A 13,514-nucleotide genomic window follows, 5' to 3' on the forward strand; every position below is an offset into this window, starting at 1 on the left:
CGCCTCACGCGGCTGCAGCCACGGTCGTGAGATCGTGACGGGGCCCGAAGCCGAAGTAAGGGGTGTTTGCGTGTAAAACTAGGGCGGAAAGGCAGGTAGCGCATGAGGGGTGAGGTTTGGGTGGGTTAGGGAGAAACGCACCGTCCTACAGCTGTGAATTTTCGTATTACAAATTCGCAAACACATCCAGTATCAAAGGTTACGGGCGATGCCGTACTTCATGTTACTCAGGTGTACTGACTAGTGTGACAACTGGTTGGTACACAGTATCATTAAGGCCGGGTGTTTGGCAATATTAAAAAAAAATATATATATATATCTTTATCCCAGTAACAAGAACAGGTAGACGTGTAATGACAAGATTTTAAATCCCAAAGGGACATGAGCCTTCATGCTTTGGCAATGCTGGTTACTAGAAGTTGTTTGCTCAGCCTGCAGTGTGGTGGGGAGTTGCAGAGGGGCCAAGGAAAGGTATCCATAGAGGCATGAACTACAAGGGGGAAGATAAAATGGTGCTTGGAACCAGTGTAATCCCATCTCGTGACTAGCCATGATCACGTCAATGGGCAAAGCAAGGCTTCCTTGGTTCACTTCTGCATCCAGTCCTACTGAGAACATACACTGAGGCAGGTGTTACTGCTTCATGCTCAGCGTAACACTATTTCTGATGGGGTTATTTTGCAACAAGGGTACCTTTCTATCTGCTTTAGAGCTTCCTACGTCCTTTCGCGTGCCTGCTAATTTGCAGAAATATGCCTGCCTTGAATGGGTTACACACCAGCACAAACAGTATCTCAACATCAGAGTGAGATGCTAAAAGGAGAAAACTACTTTTCATTAATTTACGTGTTTCAACCAGCTATGTATACACCATAAGATATAAAAATGTAGCTGTTATTGCCTCACTGACTTCCTTATTCAAGATTTGTAGTTCTGCAGAATGGCACATCAAAAATATTTACACATGAAAGCAGAATCTGGAAAAACAGGCACACAACCTGTTGACTGGAATTCAGAAAAATGTGAGGGGGATGTTGTGGCATTAATGTGGAAGGGGGAGGATATATCCTTCTGAAATTAGAAGAAGAAAATGCGACAAAGCACTCAAGGAAGACAACACTAAGTCTAAATCTAGGATTGTCTTTCTCCAGGCAGGTGCCACACCTGTTATATTTACACTAAGTGGAAAGGTGACAACATCCAGCAAAACCAAAGGCCTGCCTCCGTCCCAAAGACAGGTGCTTAGTCACCACACAAGTGTTGACTTGAAATGACCTCCTACTAAAGCAAACGACAGGGTGTGCAAGTATGACTGTCTGTAAAAGTGGTTGCAACACTGATCCTTGTGTAGGAATTAAATGTTACAAAATGCAGCGAAAGACCTTATGGAAGGGTAAAGCTGTGTTTAAAAAAAAAAATCAGTCACTCAGTCATTCTCTCATACTGCTATATACTAAAAAGCACCAAAATGTTCATGCCCAAGTAGTCAGGCCAAGATCACTTGTGTTGTGACATGAGGTTCAAGGAATACCAACTATCAAGTCCTTGGTATGCCTCTTGGATCCTCTTGGACAGCAGCAAAGCAGTTTTTGAACATATTTTCTGTGCTTTTTAGTAGTACTGTTATTATGATGTGGGTTTTTTATTGAGCTTTTTTGGTTTGGGTTCATTTTTTTGTCTTTTTTTTTTTTTTTTGTCTTAGTCTTTTATTTCACCCTCTAAATTTTAGGCAAGCTCACTGTTTGCTGTCTTTGTTTCTTTCTTTTAAAATGTCTTTATGAATTATCCTTTTCATTGCTGAGCTAACCAAAAGAGGAATGGAACATATGACTTACTGTAACCTTGCTACCATCTTCCTTTTACTGGGGGTTGCTTTTCTGCTGGTAAGACATTTCTGCTATAGGCCTCTGACCACATAGGTCTTTTGGTCTGTACAGATGTAAACACCACATTCCTCAGTGTTTGCCAGTTTGCTGTTATTTATGTCTTTGGTTATCAAATGTGTGTCATTTTTGTAACCTTTATTATTTCTTCTCATGATATCACACACACATTTCCATACTCAGTCAGACCAATCTTAATATTTCTGTTATGAATTTCTGCACTATTCTGACAGTTGGGAATATCTTCACTCTTCATAAACACCTTTTCCTCTTATTCTTCTCCAGATAAAGCCTGCTAAGCACATAATTCCTATTCCTTCTGCTATGCAAGTCCTAGTTCTTTAGATAAGTCTTTCAGCTGATGAATCAAGTTGTGTCTGTTAGTTCTTTCTTTTGTTACCTCCTTTTGGGAGATCAGGACTATTCATACTAGAAAACAAAGTAAACTAAGCTCTTTGCCTTTGTACATGTAAGGTTGTTTAAATATTAACAGCAAATTTCTGTTTTCTTATTGAGTGCCTGGTACCATTTGCACTGAAAAACAAGAGGAACCATGACACTGTGGAGCCCCTTGGCATTGTTTTCCAGTTGTTGCTCTGCAAATAACCAACTCAATACAATGTATTTCCAAGTAGTGTGCTGTTAGAAAGGCAATCCACCTCTGTCTCTACAAAGAATGACTTGACAGCAGGGCATTTACAGATTACCCTCAGTTCAGGACCATGATCATGTACATCCTCTTGACAGAATTCTACTTGTTATCATCCAGGGAAAATCCAAGAAATAGCAGAACCAACTACAAGTCTGAAACTGCCAGTAAAAAGCTTATTTCTATAAAAGGTACAATGCTATGTGCTACTTCCCTTCACATGCTTCATATCAAAAACTATCTGGACAACAAAAAGGAATTTGTTACAGTTGAAACTACTGATGAAAGCAGTACTGTGCCTTTTTCATGCTTATATATGAGAAGAAGAAACAAAAAAAAAAAAAAAAAAAAAAAACAAACTAAGAAGCCCACTTTGTTACCATTGTAGAGATATTTTTTTTTCATGTGTATAATCAGTATCCGAGGTAAATATTCTTTACTTCTTTCCAAACAAGCATCAGAACTAAACTATATTAAACAGCAGAAATTAGAATATCAGTAGCATTATCTTTGTTTAAGACTCCTTGAGGGCTTGCACTGGCAACTTGACAAAAACCATGAATTAGACATGAGTATGCAGACTTGTTATTTAAGATAAATGATCCTTTCCAGAAATCTAGTATTTGCTTAAACATCTTTTAGTTGGTTGAACAGAATTCTCTGTTTGCCTCCGATCCTTACCATTTAAGTAGTGTTTGTATTGGCTCAAATATCCCCAAACATGATTGTGCTGAGCTAGACACACTACTAGAAAAGCAGCTTTGTCCCGAAGATGTGCATTCTTAGCAAATAAGGATAATACACAACAGGAGAAAAAGCAGTATGTGAAACAAACATTTAATATAGTAAGCAACTGTATCATTTACTGTCTACTGATTAAGCACTGGTGTTTGTAGTAGCAGTACATGTTTCACAGCTGAGGCAAGTTTAAAAGAAAGATGTGATGACAACCAAAGCATTGGCGCAGGTCTGCACTGTAGGCAGAGGCCCATGCAGTAATTGCCCCATTGTTGCTGTTTTTCATTCAGGGATTTACCAAGTTCAGAATGTGTTAACACAATGTTCACCATTCATATCTTTTAGAAACTTGCTATTCTAATCTCTACTGCCTCACAAGATTTTCAACAGTAAGAATTACCCCAAGATCCAGAATATAACCTCAATGAAAATGAGAGTAGTGGAACATAGACACTCATGGAAGCCTCTTAGACAAGAAAGAAGACAAAAGATGTAGTGAGTAAGATGCTTATTATCACATACATAAACAAACAATATTTGATTTATAGGGATTATTTTAATCATATTCCTTGTTATTGAATGTACAAACAACATCTGCTTATTTCATTTTTTCCTGCAGAAATCACTGTGACATCTCCTGAATTCCCAAAAATTTTCTTTGTCTTTAGAAAATATTGTAATATCTCTGACATTTCTTTTTCAGTGCCCTGCAAACATCACACACCAGACCAGGTATTCAGCTTTAAATTAGTTATATTCATACGCACAATCTGAATTCATGCCTAAGGCCAGGAAGGAACCGAGATCAGTATTGAGAAGTGAGACCTGAAACCTACACATTGATAGAACCTAACATTTACACTGGTATAAGGAACATATGAAGATTAGGATGGTAAATTTTGCAATAGTTTGCCACAAGTAGTTATATTCCATAAATTTCAATTTTGGAACAGCACACATGTACAACTTTAAGTTTCATTAGAGAATACATATGCTGTTTTTTTTTTAAGAAGCTGCCAAGGATTTTTCCCCAATAATACTCTCTGTAGTACCAAGTTTTCCAGTGCTCCTTGGCACAAGATTTACCCTCCTAATTTTTTCTGCATTGGTAGGAATCCTCACCCTTGCTTGAATGTGACTTTATTTTGAAAAAGCAGCGCAAAAATAGCATTACACAACACTGATATGCTCTTTCTTCTCTGTCTGTGGAGCAAGATAATTGTCTTTTTCTTTAAACAAATATCAGCCCTTAAAGCTCAGCTCAGGAGGTAAAAAAGCAAGCTTAATCCTTTCCTTCTCAAGAATACTTTGAGGTCTAGTTGAAGTCAGTCATACCTGTACAATGTATTCTGCTTTTAGCACAGGTGTGACTGACCTGTAATAATACTTACGTGTTGCAGCTGACCTGAATGGGGGACAGTCACAAGCATACATTTTCTGAAGAGCTCAGTGTGCACTGGAAAGAGGCTGCCTCTGTGTTATTTAATTATTATTATTATAGTAACACAGGGTTTTTCAATAACATTTCTTCAGAATGAAACTTTACATCTACAAGATCCCATAAATATCTCAGACATTCGGTTCAATTCTTAGCCCTTTTTTTGTTAAATCTGCCAGAGGAGAGTTCAGTTTCTCATCTGCCTGGAGAAGATATTAGTTTCCTACCTTTAACAAAGTTTTTTTTTTTTTAATCCATTGTTAGACAGGTTCACGCATTTTAGAAAGCCCCCTCCCAACAAAATACAACACTTTTTAAACTCATGCTGTAAATATAAGCACAGACACATAGTCCCAGAACAGTGTGATATGCATTTGAACCCAGGCTGCAAAGTTACTTTCCCTTCCTTCTCCTCTCTCCTGCTTCCTCAGCACTTTACATTTACTTCTGTATTGTTCCCCATGCTGCTGCTCACTGGTGTTAGGACAGAAAACAAGACCTGAGGTCAGTTCCTCAGTCTCCTTCAAGCTGAGTTTGTTTATGGTGCAGAACAGGGCCAGAAAGAAGGGCGGGGGCAATTGGACGGTGCAGGTGCACAATGCAGGCTTACATGGATATCAATCTAGAACATGAGAGCCTAGCCATCTGCTGTGGTAGGATATCCGCAATTAATAGAGCCTGTCACTATCATCTCTCCTATCTTCAAGCCTTTAATCTGTATAAAGGAGATCATATTGCTCTTTTGGCTCACGTTTCGCTAAAGTGAATCAATTACTGCTTGTAAATGATCCACGTAATCGAGCTTCACAGTAAGTTTCGAGCACCTAATGACTAATAAGCCTGCAAAGATCTCAAGTTCTGAGCAGCCTGCAATAAGACAGTGTAAGGACATGCACAGACCAGGGAGAATAAGTTTGAGAAGTTGTATATAAAATAAGCCAACATTCCTCTTAAGCAGGGAAAAAAACAGCATGATCGTGTCAGTAGTAATTCTGTCCATTATGTCTATAACAACACAAATGATTTAGGACTGAATGGACTATATGTTACTGGTCTGGTAAAAGTTATAAACGTTATAAACGATTTGAAAAGTTATAAACGATTTGAAGTTTTAAGGTAGAAGGTGGTAGAGAACTTGATTAATACATTCTGTAATCTACTCCTATTATACTCGTCTTCCACTTTTAAGGTTGATTTTTGGATTTCCCAATCTAACCCTAGTGTTTGGCCCAGTGTAGCAGGTACTCTTAAACAGTTGTTCTACTCAAAAAAAAAAACATTTAAAATAGAAACATTTTAACTTGAAATACTCATTCTCCATATTTAGAATCAAACAGTATGTTTTCTTTAGGAAGAAGAATAAATATTATTGATTATTGATATTATTGATTGTGTACCTGTTATGGAGAGATCTAAAGATCTATGCCATTATATCAGGTGAAGTGCAAGAAACAGATCATTTTTTGGTGTTCTAATCCACAAATTTCCTTACTAAATTTTAGCAGTAAGGAAAATTAATATTCGCAGACATGTACGTACCAGTGAAAGCCAAAGAACTTCAGAACTTCTATTTCTAGTAAATACTTGGGGGAACACACACACACCAGTTTAAAAACAACAACACAAACAAAAACTAGGCTTGTATTCTAATCTGATTTCACTTGCCTTTGGGACCACCAAGAAATTACTGTCCTGGAAAACCATATCTATAAAATAGTTTTACAATACGGACGCATAATGCATGCCTACCTTCTTGGTCTTTGAATCTTTCAGTGTTATAGGCTATAAGATGTTAGTACAGGACCTAGAGATTATACTTTCTACAAAAACACCCATTTAATGATTTAAATGATTTTTAAAATTTGCTAAGGTCCAATAAATGCATAGATTATGTTCATTCCATCATAAAGTGTGGATGACTTTTACAGTTCAGTCCTTCGGTTGCTAAATTCTTCATTCCAGTCAAGACAGCAAAAGAAACCCAAAGATGCTGAATGGTAAAATACTTGCTGAGTCAAAGAGAATTTTGTTAGAATCAAAGAGTGAGAAATTCTTATCAAGAATGCTGGGACTTAAGATACTGGGAGCTTTACTTGAGATTTACTCAGTTGTTGCTTCAGATTGAACCACTGTAGAATTTTGAAATTGGAGGTACAGCTAAGTGTAGGAGGAATATATGAGAAAAAGTTTAAATATGATCTATGTTGTGATGAAAACTGAGTAGGTTGAACCCTCAGGGACAGCTTATGTCTTGCACAAGTTCTCATAAATTTCAGCAACTTCCCAGCACATGTTGCATGAATGATAGAGCCTGAAATTTTTTGCTGTGCAGAGAAACTCTTTGTGCTCTGAGGTAAAAAGCTAAAAAGTTTAACAAGGCAGTTTTGATACTTAAGATACTTTTGGATGAAGAGAGGATTTGGAGAAAGACAAAGCAGAAGTTCAGCATGCTGCTATTTTAAGGGCTAGCATGTTTTTAAAGGCTGTAAGAATGGCTAGGGCATAGTGACATACCTGCCAAAGAAAGCAAAAGAAATCTTGTTTGTCATGTGGCATGAGTCAGGCAGGAACATTTCAGGATTCTAGCACACACATAATGAAAAGGCTTGGGGACCATTGTTCTTGTATTTAATAAGCAATCTCATCCAGTGTCACACATTGTTTGGTGGCCCAGTTGGACTGGGAGTCATGGAAGTTGCTAAGAAATACAGGGCTCAGGAAATTTGCTAGCTTAAAGTTACTTCTAAGAAGAAAAAACACAGCTACTATTACATCCAACTGACTCCTGACAGAAGTGAATCCAGTTCTGGAACACAAGTGTATCCAGAAGAATTGAAACTTGTGTCCATTAGTCATTTAGTAACTTACCGAGGGACATGCTAGTTTTTATCTGACCTCACTAAGGTTTCATTTACTCATTTTCAGTGCTAAATTGTAAAACCAGTGAAGGATGGAAAAACATCTGACTGATCACATTTGTTGAGACTTCAATATTTCCTCTAGGAAACAGTTTGAGAGTTCCTCTTTAGTGGGTATTTAAAAAATGTACTGAAGAGGGTATTTTGTAACTGAGATTTTAAGAGCTATTTTAAAGATATCTTTTCCTCTTCATTTTATATTACAGCTATTTGGGTCTGAAAGACACATACTACCACTAAAAGATGCATCTATAAAACAGTTTTAGATATGAGATGCAAGGTGTGTAGACTACCTACTTATTTCCTATTCTTTAAATCCAGATTAGCACATTAAAAATAAGATTTGAGTAGGAAAACTGACTACAGTTAGGAACCAAATAAAAAAGATCCAAATTTTACCAAGGTTCTTTCACAGAATCACAGAATTGAAGGGGTTGGAAGGGACCTCGAAAGATCATTGGGTCCAATCCCCCTGCCAAAGCAGGTTCCGTAGAGCAGGCTGCCCAGGTAGGTGTCCAGACAGGCCTTGAATATTTCCAGAGAAGGAGACTCCACAACCTCCCTGGGCAGCCTGTTCCAGTGCTCCATCACCCTCACCGTGAAGAAGTTCTTTCGCATGTTGGTGCAGAACTTCCTGTGCTCCATTTTGTGGCCATTACCCCTTGTCCAGTCCTCGCAAACCACTGAAAAGAGGTTGGCGTATCCCTCTGTGTAAACACCTCAGGTATTTATATACATTGATAAGATCCCCGCTCAGTCTTCTTTTCTCCATGCTGAACAGACCCAGGTCTCTCAGCCTTTCTTCACAGGGAAGATGCTTCAGGCCCCGCATCATCTTTGTGGCCCTTCACTGGACTCTTTCCAGGAGATCCCTGTCTGTTTTGTACTGGGGAGCCCAGAAATGGACACAATACTTCTTTAAGTAATATTAAAACAAACAAAACTAACAGGAATAACAAAATGAGCTGTTCAGATCTGAGTTTGTACTATCAGCCTGTAAAAATAAATGCCTATTATATTTGGCTGATGCCACTTTCCCAGGAGATAAACAAACAACCTACAAATGCATCTAAATTATGCACAGACACTTACTCTCCCATCCCTTGGCATGCTAAGTTAAAAAGTATTGCCTGGTGATTCTTGTAAGAGCATAGTTCCCTTCTGGATGGAGGGACAGAGGAATTGGGAATGATTAATCATGGGAAACTGGTTTAATCAACAGCATCGTGAGTAGCATTGTGTGACAGGCTTTGTCTGTGTCATTGCAAAAAATACAATTGTAGGAAAATTAAGGTTGGAGGGACTGGGGGAGGTTATTCTAATCCAGCTCAGACCATAATTATTATCAAAATCATATCAGGACAGTTATCTTGATAGTTCTCTTAATCAAATGGTCAAGATCAATGATCAAAGAATAAAAAATGACCCAATCTTACAGTCTCCTGTCCCATGAAAACTTCACATCTCTGGATTTTTGGTCACAGGTGTTAGTTAGCATCAAACACAAACATAGGTTAAACTTCTATCATGGAATGCTCTATATGCATAAACCTTGGAAGCCAAAGTGCTGATACTTCACATCACAATGCTGGTCCATCCACAGAATGACATTCTCTCTTCTCAACAATCCCCTCAATGTAGGAAAGATTATAGGCAATAATGCACGATTCCAATTTCAAGCTTGAGTTTTACAGGGCTGTTCAGTATCTGAAACTTCAAATGACTTCAACAGCAGACAATTTTAATAAAATTCCACCATTACATTTAATCCCCCTTTTAGGGGGGATTAACAGTGAATGAAGTGCATTTTGAGCAGGGGTCAGGGAACTAACCTGTCATGTTTTAAGCTTCAAATGGTATTTTAGAGCCATTTGTGGACATGTTAAAAAGAAAGGAGAAGCTTGCCAAAGACTGCCTTGTCATAGGACTTTGAGAAAATAGATGTGCTAGGACAACGTTTTAATGAATATACTATAAACAGCTTGAGATGCTTTAAATGTTGCTACCATGCTGTTTTAAATATGCCACTAGAATAACAAACACTCCAAAGAGTTTCTTCGTGGTATGGTGGAAGTCATTTGACTATCAATGTTTGGCAGCTGAAAGCGAAGAAGCCAGAGAATTCAAATTACAAGCTGAAGAAGTGGTAGAAAATGGATACTGCTATCATGTGACATAAAAACAATTTTTCTACTGAAAGCAAAAAATATCTGAGCTTTCATGTGGCAGATAAGTTGGCCTCATGATTTCCTGTTAAAAGATAGAGCATTATGAGGGAATGTGAACTCTTCTACTTGAGCCTCATCCTAGCATAGCTTGTGAAAAAAGCTTTAAGCTTTGCTGTGTTTGCAGGCTGCAAAGATGCCTTGATTAGCTGAGGAAAACAATTCTCTCAAAGCTTCTATCTTTGTGTCTTAGATATTTCCTCATTATGGCAAGCTGCTAAACAGTACTGATTTTTTTCTTCTGTGCTCACAGATGACTGTTCTCAGATAACATGGGTTATCAATTTTCAAAATGTAAGTTCTGTTCAAATGTCTGTTTAAATTCTGTTTTTATTTTCTTTGGAGAGTCAATTTCTTGATGTCTGTGTAACCTCATATAGAATATAGGATTACATTATTATCAGCGATAGCCTAGCCAATCTGCTAAACTAGGAATTCAGCCTAACATTGTTCAAAACTTGAATCTGAGGACTAGAACTTGGATGTTTCTGACTGGATCTGTGATTTGCAATTTAAATTGCAAATAGAAGCTGATGGGGGACAACCCCCCTGAGCCAGAGCTAGCAAGTCTAGCAGTCTAGCAAGATCCGTAGCCATGGTTTCCCTATAATGTGCTCTGTTGTTCACTCAGTAACAGACCTCAGAACATGCCAAGGACCAGAACTCTGTATGGGGATATGTCGCTATAACAGCATGAAGAACATCCAGCTAATACAGAGGGGAACCAATACAGCAGAGCTATAGCAATAGTTTGAGCAATGATGTGGTCAGATACCACACAATGTGGTAAATACGTAGCAACTCAAAAGACAGGAAAACAGCAATCATGATAAAAGTAGTCACATGTAAGTTGCTGTGGGGAGAAAAAAAAAAAAAAAACAAAAAAACAAACAGATTTTAAAGAGATACTATTCAATACCATAGAGGACTAAATGCATCCTACACAGGCATGACTCAAAACACAAAGCTGACAAGAAAACTAGCATACAAAGTTAAAAGCATCTTTCATGCAGTGCAGAATAATGGCTCATTTAAAAAATACTTGACCTTTACTGGTTTAAGTACAGACTAGAACACACAGCAAAGCAAGGTACAAAGATCTGCTAGACAGGGGACAGTCAATGGTTTACAGATGACAAGGTAATTGTATCGCACCAGGACCTGTATGACCATGGAGCATCTGGAGTAATTGAAGAAAGAATGACAGTGACCTTTGGAATGAAGTTTTCTAAATGCTGGAGTACAGACTGGCACTGGGGAAAAACAAAAAGACAGTGATCGTGTCTGAGATTCCCATGAACTAAACTAAATGCAAATTTAAAAAAAAAAAAAAAAAGGAAAGAAAAGAAAAAGAAAAAAATGTTGACAGTTTAAGTATAGACAGCCAAACTAGATTCCTTTTTACAGAGTAACGGTTCACCTGTTTCAAAGGGAATATAAAACACCTGGAATAAGGGAGGAAAACAACAGAGACAATGAAAAGTATGGAATGGTTTCTATATAGGGCTTTATTGTGTATGAAATAACTCTTCAATCTGGAAGAAATGGTAGATTTGGGGGTTCAGTCAAATAAGGGCTATAGAGAGGATGAATGGGATCAGCTATTGGCTGTTTCTTCTGACATAAAATGTGGGAAACCAGATGAAGCTAACAGGAGACTAGCAAATAAAAGGAGGTTATTCTTCACAAAGTATATCAAAACTGCAGAATTTCTTGCTGCTGTATATTGTTGATGCTAAAAGTACATGAGTTCAAGCACACACTTTGCAAGTCTACAGAGGAGTTGACCACAAAGCTTTTAAATGTGTAAAAACCTTATCTGGCTCAGGAAATTTCTCAGCTCTAATCAGCTAAAAGCAAGAGAGTGTGGGACAAGCATAGTCAAACTTGGCTTGTTCTTAGAGGCTTCCCTGCATAACTCCTTTTTGCTGGTGTCAGAGACAAAGCACTGGGCTAAAAGGACTTTTTGATCTAACTCAACACTAGAACATAATATGCATACCTAAATCCAGATCATGTTATTAGGCTCAAGTCAAATATGAGGTCAGATGACTTTGGAGTCTAATATAACCTTATGTTCTATTAAAATCTCTGAATAATTAGATTTTTAACCAAGAAAATCCCCTCTGTTCTACTGATCATAACTCTGAGTGAATAGTTTTATTATAAGTGCCAGCACGCCAGCACTTTCTGCCAGTGAAAACACTGGAAAAGCCATCATTATTCACAGACATTTCTAATATTAAATTAAAGTCCTACAGGGGCAATAGATCACATTGCAGAATGATAGCAAGTTGCCAGTGCCTAAACATGGCATATTTTACATGTTTTCCATTCAATATATGATGTGTAAGCTTAGTAAATATCTGTAACTGTAGCTGTGTGTAACATCTCAGAATCAATCCTTGCTGCTTTTTATTTCAGAATAAGAATGCTTGGACAAGATCATTCTGAACAGTAGCACAGTACAATGCACTAGCTTCTCTCTGGCCATGCAGAACAACATGCCAGGTATGTTAATTACTAAGTGACTTAGGGTTTAAGTATTGCTCTACAAGTGTCTAATACACCTATGGCAGCTGCTACAGGGCAGGAGAAAATTCTTGTGTTTCTCATAAAACGAGTGTTGTCTTTACACTTTCAGCACAGTTGACCAGACTCCCGACAAAAGGCCACAAAACCAGGGCTTTGTATCGCACTAGAGGTAATGGCTCAACTCTTAATGTATTAAAGGAGTTAAGGCTCTTAAGCTGTTCAGATCTGCTGAGCAGGGTTGTTTCACAACATGAGAGAACACAGTTTGGACTGCTTTTCAAAAAGACAAGGAACACTCTAATGTAAATTACACTAAAGACAGTATTGTTTGAATCATTGCTAAACTTTCCAAGTTTGTTGCTTCAGAGACAGAAAATTAAATAAGATGCCAAGTTATTTTCATGGCAGAGCTGACCTTGTATTTGTTACATATTACACAATTGGAAATGGTCATGTAGTTCAAAACAGCACTAAGAGCTAGAATTTTAAGAATATATAGAAAAAACATCTGCAAGATAGAAACAACTAGGAAGCTTCTCTAGAAAATGTTATCTACAGTATTGAAATTTAAGTTGCAATCACCTAACTTTTTCATGCCAGAGTCAGTTCTACAGGTCTCAGCTTTGAACTTGTACATTGTCTGCCCTGTTTACAGACTATGGCTACACCCTCCACATCTGCAGTATTAGGCAATGAAACAATAAATGGTTCTTCAGTGCCACCCTCTGTTGAAAATACATAACTACATGGACAGATCCCTTTACAAAAGAGTATACTGTAGGAAATAATATATACCTAGCCTGCATGCAGAACAACAGCTACCATCTGTTGCTGCACCACATGTACAGCAAAATACGGCATTTTTAAAATCAACTAAGATGCTCTGAGGACTTTAATTGCATTGCTGAATTTCAGAGACATGAATGCTACAGTAATACAACATTTACACGAAACCCCAAACAAGTTAGAAATTACCGTACATTTAGATAGAGAAAAATCAAGTAACTTTTGGTAGCAAGTCATCTAAGCAGTATTTGTCATCGGTAATTTATTACTCATAAAAGGAGGAGTGTGTAAACAATGCATTTGCATTTGATTTACTCAGTAGCAATTGTGGTGCTATATACG

This window comes from Netta rufina (genome assembly GCF_964035555.1).
Source record: "Netta rufina genome assembly, chromosome: 13".
In the NCBI taxonomy this organism is placed as follows: domain Eukaryota; kingdom Metazoa; phylum Chordata; class Aves; order Anseriformes; family Anatidae; genus Netta; species Netta rufina.